Source organism: Galeopterus variegatus, unplaced genomic scaffold (genome assembly GCF_000696425.1).
Source record: "Galeopterus variegatus unplaced genomic scaffold, G_variegatus-3.0.2 Scaffold5028, whole genome shotgun sequence".
Taxonomy (NCBI): Eukaryota; Metazoa; Chordata; class Mammalia; order Dermoptera; family Cynocephalidae; genus Galeopterus; species Galeopterus variegatus.
Window position 1 is genome coordinate 1 of NW_007731139.1, and position 8920 is coordinate 8920.

Below are 8920 nucleotides of genomic sequence, written 5' to 3' on the forward strand. Positions count from 1 at the left end.
TTCGCCTTTTGTTGCTCTTGGAAATGCAATCAATACTCTGGTATCACAGCGCACGGCTCACAGGATCGCGCTGTCTTGAATTATGTTCTGGGGCCGGTCCCCACCAGGTAGGTGTTGGTGCCCTGTAGGGTCATGGGACCCGGGTTACAGCCCAACACGCGCACGACCCAACTGGACAGCTGTTCAATGTGCTTCAGCGCGGCAGCCATCTCCGCCTCAGCCGCCCGCCGGCGCTGCGCCTGCCACTCAACCCGAGCGGGGTCTCATAATATGGACATTTTCACAATGTTAATTCTTCTAATCCAAGAGCATGGGATATCTTTCCATCTTCTTATGTCCTCTTCAATTTTTCTCAATAGTGGTTTGTAGTTCTCTTTGTAGAGATTTTTCACATCCTTGGTTAACTTTATTCCTAAGCATTTTATTTTTTGGTGGCTATTGTAAATGGGCTAGTTTTCTTGATTTCTTTTTCTGCATGTTCACTGTTGGAGTATAGAAATGCTACTGAGATTTGCGTGTTTATTTTGTATCCTGCAACTTTGCTGAAATCATTTATCATCTCTAGGAGTTTTTTTTTATAGAGGCTTTAAGCTGTTCAAGATATAGGATCATATTATCCACAAACAAGGACAGCTAGACTTCATCTTTTCCAATCTGGATGCCCTTTATTTGCTTCCATTCTCTGATTGCTCTGGCTAGTACTTCCAACACTATGTTGAATAGGAGTGGTGAGAGTGGGCATCCTTGTCTAGTTCCTATTCTTAAGGGAAAAGCTTTGAACTTTTCCCCATTCAGGATGATATTGGTAGTGGGCTTATCATATATAGCTTTAATTGTGTTGAGATACTTTCTATCTATATGTAACTTGTAGAGAGTCTTATCATGAACAAGCGTTGAATTTTGTCAAATGCTTTTTCAGTGTCTGTTGAGATGATCATGTGGTTTTTGTCTTTGCTTTTATTGATGTGGTATATCACATTTACTGATTTGCATATGTTGAGCCAACCTTGCATCACTGGGATGAATCCCTCTTGATCATGGTGGATAATTTTGTGTATGTGTTGTTGTATTCTGTCAACTAGTATTTAATTGAGGATTTTTGCATCTATATTCATCAAGGATATTGGCCTGTAGTTTTCTATTTTTGATGTATCTTTGCTTTTGGCATCAGGGTGATGTTTGCCTGATAGAATGAGTTTGGGAGAATGGGGTCTGTTTCAATCTCTTGGAATAGTTTGTGAAGAATTGGTATCAGTTCCTCTTTGAAGGTATGGTAGAATTCTGCAGTGAACCCATCCAGTCCAGGGCTTTTCTTTGTTGGGAGCCTTCTGATAACAGCTTCAATCTCTTTTATTGCTATCGGTCTGTTCAGATTTTCCATATCTTCTTGCTCAGTTTTGGTAATTTGTATGTTTCCAGAAATTTATCTATTTCTTCCAGATTTTCAAATTTGTTGGCCTATAGTTGTTTATAGTAATCTCTAATAATTCTTTGTATTTCAGAGTTATAAGTTGTAATATTACCTTTTTCATTTCTAATTTTTGTTATTTGGGTCTTCTCCCTTATTTTCTTAGCCTTGCTAAAGGTTTGTTAATTTTATTTATTTTTTCAAAAAACCAACTTTTTGTTTCATTGATCTTTTGAATTGTTTTTTGGGTTTCTCTTTCATTTAGTTCTGCTCTGATCTTCATTATTTATTTCCATCTACTAACTTTGGGTTTGGATTGTTCTTGTTTTCCTAGATCTTTAAGGTGAAGTGTTAGTTTGTGTATTTGCCATCTTTCCATTCTTCTGAAGTAAGCATTTAATGTGATAAATTTCCCCGTTAGTACTGCTTTTGCAGTATCCCACAGATTTTAGTATGATGTGTCATTATTTTCATTAGTTTCAAGAAATTTTTTGATATCCTGTTTCATTTCTTCTTGAACCTCAATGTCATTAAGTAGAATGTTGTTTAATTTCCATCTGTTTGTATTGTTTCTGGAGGTTTTCTTTGTTATTGATTTCTAATTTTAATCCATTGTGATCTGAAAAAATACATGGAATAATTCAAAATTTTTTGAATTTGTTGAGAGTTGCTTTGTGACCTAACATGTGATCTATCCTGGAAAATGTTCCATGAGCTGATGAGAAGAATGAATATTCTGAGGTTTGTGGATGGAATGTTCAGTAAATATCTGCCAAGTCCAATTGGTCTAAAGTGTTGATTAGATCTTGTGTTTTTGTATTGATTTTTTGCCTAGACGATGTGTTCAATATTGAGAGTGGGGTGTTCATGTCCCCCACTATTATGCTATTAGTGTCTATCTCATTCTTTGGATCTAATGGTGTTTGATTTAGAAATCTGGCTCCTGTGACATTGGGTGCATATATATATATATGATTGTTATGTCTTCTTGATGGATAGGTCCTGTTATCATTATATAGTGGCCCTCTTTATCTCTTTTTATGGTTTTTAGTTTAAAGTCTATTTGATCTGATATAAGAATAGCTGCTCCAGCTTGTTTTTCATTTCCATTTGCATGTTATGTCTTTTTCCATCCTTTCATTCTTAGTCTATGTGTGTCTTTACATATGTGGTGAGTCTCTTGAAGGCAGCATATTGTTGGGTCCATCTTTTTAATCCAGTCAGTCTGTGTCTTTTGAGTGGGGAATTTAATCCCTTTATATTTAGAATTATTACTGAAAGGTGTTTATTTACTTCTAGCATTTTATTGATTTTTGTTTAGATGTCTTAAGTATCTTTTGTTCCTTTCTTTCTGATTTTCTGTATGTCTTCTCTATTTGTAGGTTTCCTGGAGTGGTAGATAAACTATTTTTTCTCTTTATTAGTATTTTTGTTTTACTGGTAGGTTTTGTTCTTTCTGGAGTATTCATGGCAGTGATGGTTGTTTTTCAGCTATCCATCCCAGTACTTCTTTGAGAATTTCTTGTAAGGCTGGTTGTGTGGTAGTGAACTCTGGCAGTTTTTGTTTGTCAGAAATACACTATTTGTCCTTCATTTCAGAAAGATAGGCTTGCTGAATAAAATATTCTTGGCTGGCAATTTTTGTCCTTTAGTATTTTTAATATATCATCCCATTCTTTTCTGGCTCTTCGGGTTTCTGATGAAAAGTCAGATGGTAGTCTGATTGGGGCTGCCTTATAAAGGTGATTTGCCACTTCTCTCTTGTAGCTTTTAAGATTCTCTCTTTGTCTTTGAGTTTTGCCAGTTTGATTATAACATGTCTTGGAGAGGACTTTTTGGGTGGAATATGTTTGGGGATCTTTGGGCCTCCTGAATCTGAAGATCTGTTGACTTTCCCTATACCTAGGAAGTTTTCTGCTATTATTTTGTGAATATGTTTGCAATGCCATTTCCTTTTTCCTCCCCTTGTGGAATACCAATGATTGGAACATTTGAGCATTTAAGGTTGTCTGTTATCTCTCTTAGATTTTCTCAATTTTTTTGATTCTTTTTTCTTTTTTCTGGCCTTCCTGTGTTAATTCAAACAGACTGTCTTCTAGTTCAGAATTTCTCTCTTCTGCTTGTTCCAGCCTGCTGGTTGGACTCTGTTGTGTTTTTTATTTCACTGAATGAATCCTTCAGCTCCACACACTCTGCTACATTCTTTTTCAGGGCATTGATTTCTTTGTACATTTCTTCTTTCATATCCTGTATATTTTGTCTCATTTATTGTGTTGTTTCACTGAGTTTTCCTATATTTCATTTAGTTTCCTTAGAATTGTTACTCAAAATTCCTTGTCAGTCACTTCAAGGACTTCCTGTTCTATAGGATCTAGAGCTTAGAATTATTATTTCCCTTTGGTGGTGATGTACTTTCTTGATTTTTCATATTTCTGGTATCTTTCCTTTGGTGTTTAGTCATTGTAGCAGGGGGTATCATGGTCCACTCGTTCCACCCTGATGTCTGGCCTGGATCCTGAAGGGACTGCCAATTCTGGGCAGTGGGAACTAGCCTGGGCTCTTGTTCCCTCGGTGTCTGACTTTTCTGGCACAGCTGTCTTGGGGCATGTGCGTCTGGCAGCTCTTTGGCCTCTTTGGACAGCAGGGACTGACCTGGGCTGAGGGTCCTGCAGTTCCTGTCTGTTCTGGTGCAGCTGACTTGGGGCTTGTGGGCTTGGTGGCTCTCAGGCCTCTCTGCACGGTGGGGAGTGGACTGGGCTGTGAGTCCCACGTCACCTGCTTCTTCCAGCACAGCTGACTCAGGGTGTATGGACCCGGCAGCTCTTGGGCCTCTCTGAGCAGGGGGACTGGCTTGGGCTGGGGGTCCTGTGGCACCTTCCTCCTCTGGCACAGCTGACTTGGGGTGTGTGGGCCTGGTTGCTCTCAGGCCTCTTTGAGCAGTGGGTGCCGGGCTGGCCTGGGGGTCCCATGGTGCATGGCTCCTGCCTGTCCTGGTGCAGATCTCTGGCCTCCTGTTGTTGCTTTTTAATAGTTGCAAATTGGTTGATTTGTGGGAGAGAGCGACACTAGGACCTGTCTACATTGCCGTGTTGACCAGAAGCCCAGTCATTCATTTTGAATAACTTTATATTCACGTGTATCCTCTGTAGTTACACACTGAAAGAAGTACAGTTATTTTGTGGGTAGGTCTTGGAATTGTTTTTTTTATCATAAAAGAAGATGAACTAGAAGATGAATATATATTCATAGAATTTGAGAAAGATATCAGGGTATTTCAAAAAGTTCATGGAGAGGTTCATATTATCTTTTAATTCCATTTCCCACAATTTTTTTGATGTACCCTTGTAAGTTGTAGTCTAAATGTCCTTTATAAAAATATTTTCCAGCCATTGCTATAAATATTTTTCTTTTGATTGGTAATAGACAATAAAAACAGGTAGATAGATTAGGACAATAAATCAAATGACCTAAGAGGACTAAAAGACTAATGCCAAGCATAAGAATCCAAAGATATGCAGAGCAGGCCACATTTCCACAAAATAGAGACCCTTGCAGAAAATGCTCTTTATCAGTGAAAGTGTAACTTGCCTTTGACTATTTGGGGCATGTGAAGTAAATAGTGAATGCCTCTATAAGAGACATAACAGCATATTACATCTTTCTTACCCTGAAATTCTAGGGCTCTTTCAGTTAGAAGAAGAGAGAATCCTAATATTATCCTAAATATCAAAGCCTGTAATTCCTCTCAGAAAACAGAAACCAATTCAACAAGCTACTATCATAATGCCCTCCATTGATGGATCTTCGGTCCTCAGTTTCTGTACTAATCAGGCTTCTTTTCGTGGCAAAAAGAGTTCAAGTTTCATCTTTTATCCCGGTACAGCTTCACCATGATTAGCTTAAAGACTAGATATAGGCTGGGATTTTATTTTATTTTATTTTATTTATTTATTTTTTTTGTCTTTTTTCGTGACCGGCAACGGATCGCAACCCTCAGTGTCGCGCCCGTACCGGACCGGGACCGGCAACGGGATCACACCCCTCGGTGTTGCCCCCGCACCTTGCTCAGCCAGTGAGCGGCCGGTCTGTATGTGGGATCCGAACCCTAGGCGGGAGCGCTGCCACGCTTCCCAAGCGGCGCACTGTAGCAGTGCGCCACCGGGCCGGCCCCTAGGCTGGGATTTTAAAATGTTTCTTTATAACATCAAGCAGGAGATTTAACAAAAAGGCATTCCATCCTCTGCTGACTGTTTCAGTGACTGAGAAGAACTGAAGCACAGTTGAAATGATTGTTTTATAATCACAACGGTGAAATCATACCAAATCTATTGGAAAATGGTCAGGTTACTTCTGCATGTGATTGTGGCATTTAAAGAAGCTCAGTTAGAATCGGTAGAAACTGGTTGCTTCTACCAGTTCATTATTAAATTAAGAAATGGTAGAGGCTGGTAGTTACAGTAAAAGGTGCTCAACCTTGTTAGCAATTAGAAAAAATGACAATTGAAACAACAATAACATACTGACCAGATTGGCTAAAATTAGGATGTAAAATCACATGGAAAGGAAACTTTGCATTATTGAGGAAAGCTGAAGATATACACACTGTATGACCCAGAAATTCTAAGAATAGACTCTAGAGAAATGCTTGCATATGAACCCTAGATCTACGTATAATGGAAAAATAATTTGGAATACTAAACAGTAATGTAAATAAACAAAGGACAGTTTTAAGCAATATCATTGAAAATTGTCCCAACTGTAAGGTTAAACAAAGGAATTATGGCACAAAAAAAGTCTAAATTTTGATTCTGTTCCTATGAAATCCCCAAACAAGCAAAACCAAACTCTATTGCTTATGAATGCAGACGTAAGTAGTAGCACTACAAAGAAAAGCAGGAAAATGATTAACACAAGTAAGGATAGCAGTTATCTCTAGGGAAGTGGAACACATATGGTGATTCTGCGGAGTTGGTGATATTCTATTTCATGACCTGGATTAGACTATTTGTTTAAATAATTGTCAAAAAGTTCATGTATCTTTTACGTACTTTTCTATGTGCTTATTACATGGTGCAATAGAACGTAAAATATACACCCACAAATTCTGAGACAACTGTCCACGGCATGTGACTGTATAGTGCCTAATAGGCTAAAGTGGCCTGGCTGTTTGGAAGGCAGTTTGGGGCTAGAAGCTATGAACAAAACGTGCATTGGATTTAAGGTGCCTTTGCTTCATGTGACTTCACTGCTTGACTGTGATCCAGGGTTGGCTTGTTATTACACAAAAAGACCTTTTGATAAAATCCTATCTGAGCCAACTAAATTTATTCACTCTCATGACTGCCCACTTATTCTTATTGCATCTTGGTTTAGGGATAAAAACCATTAGGCATTAATATCTTAAATGAGAATTGGCTGAAACTCTGAGAATTGGTCAGGGCTCTTTTATATTCATTCCATCCCTGCTCTCTTTCTAAATGACCTGCAAATTTGTTTTTGTCAGTCTCTTTTTACCTCAAGTGACACAGCCTGTGTTCCACAGATAGTAAAGGATAAAATATGTTTGATGATTTTTTTTTATCATCTCCAAACACCTGAGCAGAGGAACATCTGAAAGATGTTTTCATCTGACTAATTAGGTTAGAAATCCCAGGAGAACAGTCCTATTTGCTATATTTTTAATAGAAATGTTTTTGTTTCTGTTTCTGGTTGAGAATCTTGCAAGAAGATATTTCTCCTTTGACATTTCCTGATGAACTTCAAGTAGAAAAAAAAAGTAAGCAACCTTTTCTTTCCCATCATTTGGGAAACATAAACTTGGGTTGTAAGCAACTAATGTACAAGGCTATGACTTCTTAATTTTGCTAAATACCTATTGTATAGCATGAAACTGTGCAGAATGCCAGAAAATAAATGCTTATTGGCGATTGTTGACATGTCTTTTTTTCCCTCCAGAATTATGCTATTTCAGTGCAGCATTCATAAAATCCTGTTTTTAGAACAGGCAAGTCAGATGGTGGAACAAAGAACACTTCTGTCTTTATTTGAAACATCTTTTCATTTTATGGTTTATGAATGTGAATAATTACAGCCAATTGTTCTTCCATCCTCTCATTGCTTTCTATTTGTCAGTCTTGCCTTCTCAACTGGTAATGACTTCGCTAAAGAAAGAAGCTATTTTTCCTTTGTGTTTTCCGTGACACTTAAACATAACGCTGAGGATATCATAGGTGTTTAATAAATTCTTGCCACTTTTGATTCTATACCTTTTAAAAATAGAGGTGCTTCTAAAATACATTCAAAACCATGTCTTAAGACTCTTACTCAGTATGATCAGGGCCAAGTCATGTAAGTTGTGGGACATGACTGAGTTTTTGGTCTCTGGAAATCTTTTACAACAGATTGCAGTTGTTATGGATAATTGATGGAAATGGCTATTATTAAAAATAAAACTTTAGAACAATTTAAAAATGCAGTGGCAAAGAAACACTGGGAATAGAATAATATTACATGTGATAACAAGTGGAAAATTTAACAAACAAAACAGGGAGAGCTCAAGGCAATGAAAATAAGGTAACAATAATTTCAGTCTACCAGATTTTTTCCCCCATTGTGCAGTGTATTTTGCATCCCATTAGAAGCTGTAGGTTCTAGTCAAGGAATTAAAGACTGCTTTTTGTGATAGTAAAGGAAAAGGATGGCCTTTTTAGGGCCTGTCCAAAAACCTAGTTTTTAGTTTTCAGTGTTACATTTGACTAAAATACTCTAACTAATAGAATGAAGCGAGGACATATTGTATAGATTATAGGCCAGGGATTCTTACTGTGGAGTCTATGGAGGGGATTCAAGGGCCTTTGGGCCTCTTGATGTTATATTTAAAACTAGGTCTGTGCATGTGCACATTTTGCTGATCTTTCTGGCCATTCATCTGGGATTCATAACTTCCCACTCCAGCCCCGGCTAAGTATTACTGCTTATAGATAACTCTCTAAATTTATTCTATGTCCTAGAACTAGCCATATGAGCTTGACTGGACAAGTGAGATTTGAGAAAAAAATCCTTTCCACAAAGACTCAGATGGCATTTTGCAAGATTACAGATCTCACCATTGTTCAATTTAGGAATGTTGAGGGGATCCCTTTCCAGAATTCAAGCATCATGCTTGAAATACCAGAGACTATTAATACTGCATGTATTTTTATGCTCATGACTTGGCAATGGTGTGAGCTGTGACATGCAATCTTCACAGAGATGGTACTGTGAAAGTTGGTTAGCAACCAGGCAGATATCTGGGGTTTGGCAGTAATGCACCTTCCTCCTCCTTGGAGCCGCAGAATGGTCCAGATAGTGCATTTGTACTTCCATCCTCTGTAGCTCTCATCCTTTCTATTTTTTTCCTTAAGAACATCTCTATTAAGATATAATAGATACACCATAAAATTCACCCTTTAAAATGTACAATTTAGTGGTTTTTAGTATATTCACAGAATTGTACAACCATAAATGCTATTT